Source organism: Vombatus ursinus, unplaced genomic scaffold (genome assembly GCF_900497805.2).
Source record: "Vombatus ursinus unplaced genomic scaffold, bare-nosed wombat genome assembly UNPS02010193.1, whole genome shotgun sequence".
Taxonomy (NCBI): Eukaryota; Metazoa; Chordata; class Mammalia; order Diprotodontia; family Vombatidae; genus Vombatus; species Vombatus ursinus.
The window spans coordinates 204078-207763 of record NW_020949971.1 but is presented as its reverse complement, the minus strand read 5'-3'; positions in this window follow the sequence as shown (position 1 = coordinate 207763).

The window sequence follows — 3686 nt, the reverse complement described above, 5'->3', positions numbered from 1 at the left end:
ACACACACACACACACACACACACACACACACACACACACACACACAAGAAGTATCCTGCAGTCTGTTTCCATAGCAAAGAAACTTTGCATGATGGAGAGAAGCTGAAGTTCCTCTGGCTGATGGGGCTAGCCTCTGTCCATGGTCCTGAGTCGTCTCTAAAAGAATGGCTCCCACATCTCTAGGTGAGGTCATAGATATGGAGGAAAAAAAGAGATAGAGGAAAGCCATTTACATCAAGGGAGAATAGGAATTCAGAAAGCCTTCTGGTAGAAGGTGAGATTTAGCTGGGATTTGAAGGAAGCCAGAGAACAACTCTTGTCCTTAACCACTTCAGGACACTTAGAGAATATTGGCGAGCACCTGGGTGGCTTCAAAGCCAGGCCTCTGCTGCTCAGATCATCTCCATGTCACAGGAGATCCATGGCATCAAGCAATGTTGAGAGGAGACCTGGCTCATCTGGAACCCTGGAAACAATAAATAAGGAGGAAAGCACAAACACAATCATGCTCTTTCTTCTCTTGCTTTGGAGGGAAGAGCAGACTCACCAGGGTTCTACTGGGTTCTACCCACAGGGGAAAGATACAGTTGGGAAAGTCAAAGGCCAAAATTCCAAATGGCCTCCTTCTCTTTCTAGTTTGTCTAGGCCCTATGTGCGCCCTTTCTAGTCAACTTTCTGAAATGCAAATAATACAACACCTGTCCACATTAGAGGGTTGCATCAAGCATTGATTACTGGTACTAAGCACCATCCTTTCCCCACCCCCACCCCTCTTCTTTGCAAAGAGGGGTATGGGAAATAACAGAAAAGGGAGAAAAGTGGGGTTGGCAATTATGTTCTCATACAAGGCAACAGGGAAAATAGATTCAATTAAAAGAGATAAACAGGAAAGCCAGTATGCTGAAAGGTACCCCAGACAATGAATATCAATATTTAATATATCTGCACTGAATGGCATGACATCCACATATTTCATGGAAAAGCTCAATGAGTTACAAATTGAAACGAAAAATTGTAATATTTGTGGATGTTTCCATTTCAGAGATATATTAACCTATTTTAAGGAAATTCTAGGACCTGAATAAGATTCTAGAAAAGTTTAAATTTTTAGAGAAAAAGTTAAATAGATCTTTGGTCATTACTGAATGCAAATATACAGTATACATTTTTCAGGACTGCATGGCACATTTACAAACATGATATATATAGTAAGATGTAAAATTAAAATACATTACTAATTACAATGCAATAAAAGTTATATTCAGCAAAGAACCACTGAAGTATTAAACACTAGATGAAGACTAAATGAATCACCTAAAAATTCATGTGTCAAAGAACAAATGATATTTTCAAAGAAAACAATAAGGCACCTAATACCAAAATTTTGGTGATTCAGCAAAAGCAACCCATAATTGAAATTTTCTCTCTAAACATTTTAAGAAAAGAGAAAAATAAGAGATTGAAAAGTCCTTCATTGCTGCCTTCCTCCATGAATTTGTAAAAAAAAGAAAAAGTGCAAACCATTTAAGAAAAAAGGTAAACCATTATTATTTTTAATAGAGGGGAAAATCAAATTACTAGTGTCAAAATGAAAAAGGATCATTCATAACAAAATCAAGCAAAAGAAATTAGAAGCAATTATACCCAACACACAAATAAACTCAACAACTAAATTAAATGGATGAGTATTTGAAGTACACAAAACATCTAGATTAACAGATTACACAAATAGAAATATAGATAATTTAGATAACCCAATCTCAAAAAAAAAAAAGAAACTGAGTAAGCTATAAAGGAAATCTCAAAGAAAAGAATCCAGGACCAGATATATTTACAAGCAAATTCTATTAAGAAGTCAAAAGATAATTCCCACATCCTACAAATTCTTCACAAAAATAGGATACTTACATGGTTTTGATTCCTAAACTAGAGAGAGACAACTATAAACAAATATTCCTAATACATTAGCAACATTTTCAAAAATAAAATATTAGCAAAGATGTTACAGAAACAAATACAAATGCTTATTCAGAGTAGAAATGCAGGTTTGGTTCAATATTGGGTAAATTATCAACATAATAGGCCATATGAATGAAAACGATAAAAATCAGATAACAATGCAAAAATGAGAGCTTCAGAAAAAAAACATCCATTTCTGTTTAAAAAAACAAAAGTAAACACTAGGAAACATAAGAATAAGTCATCCATTCCTCATTAATGGTGACTAGTCTCTCTCTAAAACCATTATAGGGTTATCTGTAACAGGACTTGAGTAGAGGCATTTTAATAGGATCAGAGGTAAATGAAGGATTTCCATTATCCCCACTGTTACTTAATGTAATTCCAGAAATCCAGGCTATAGCAACATATTAAATATATATATATATATATATATATATATATTCATAGAGAGGGGTAAGACATTATAACTGTTTATAGATGATATGATAGTTTAGGGAATGCTAGATGGTCAATTAAAAATTAATTGAAACAAAATCTTCAGAAACACTGCAAGATCTGAAATGAACTTCTGATCAGCTCTTCTGTATATAACGGACCAAACCCAAGTAGGAAAACAAAGTTCATGTAAACTAACCGCAGATTGCAGTAGGGGCTCCTGGCCACCAGAGGGCTGCAGTGATCAACCCACCATATTGCTAGCATGGCCACTGCCCACCACCAGATGACTTGAGCTCACCACGCATAGGGGCCTCGAAACCCCCCTACCACTAGATTCTGTCAGTCACTCAGGCTCGAGACCTCACAGTCACTGATGGTGTCACAGCTGTTCCTTCTCCTCCAGGCCATCCCACAGCCGGTGTGTGGTTTTGCATGTTGGTGGTTTTGGTCTGGGTTGCACCTGTGTAAGCTGTGTGTGTCACATGTGTTACCTTTTGGCCCCTTCTCTGTATCCCCAGGGCCTGAGGCAGGGTAAGCCCTGGTTGACTGACTTGCCAGCTCCACATAACAGAGCCAATTAAAGGTAAAAAAGGAAGAAACGTCTAGACATCAGACATCCAACAAGCTGATCTACCTCAAAAACTAATGAGTTTCTTGTCACTTGAAGTATGCAAGGTGAGGTGGGATGAGGTCTACATGGCCCCTCAGAAGCTGTGCTACTCCATTCACACCCAGGGCAGTGCCCTCTAATCTAGTCTATGTGAACCATTTTTGAGCCCCCCCATCACCTGAGAAAGGAATAAAACCTGGATTGGCCAATCAGAAGAAAGATGTTTTGGCCCACTCTGAGCTTAACCTACCATAATGCTTTGTGTGCTCTGGCATTACAGATAGGCTTTGCTTTGCTCTCTGAGTGAACCTGAAATGCCCCTTCCTGTGTCAGCAACTATAAGACCAGATGAAGCTGACCAGAAGCAGTCTTCTGTTTATGACTACCAAGGACAAGGTGCCTTGACTCAGACACTATCTTGGTATTCTAGAGACACGTTATGTTATGTTATATTATGTCATGTTAATTATAGAAGAAATACAGACATCCTGGATCTATAATTTCAATTGACACTTTAACACTTCTCCTATCTTATTGTATTTATAATCTATCCCATTAAGAAATTCCTTTCTTATATTATGGTTAACACATATGGAGACCATAATTTTGGCTGACATAGGCATTCTGAGCCAGGAAGGGAGGGAGGGGTGACAGGGAATTACTCTGAAGATATAA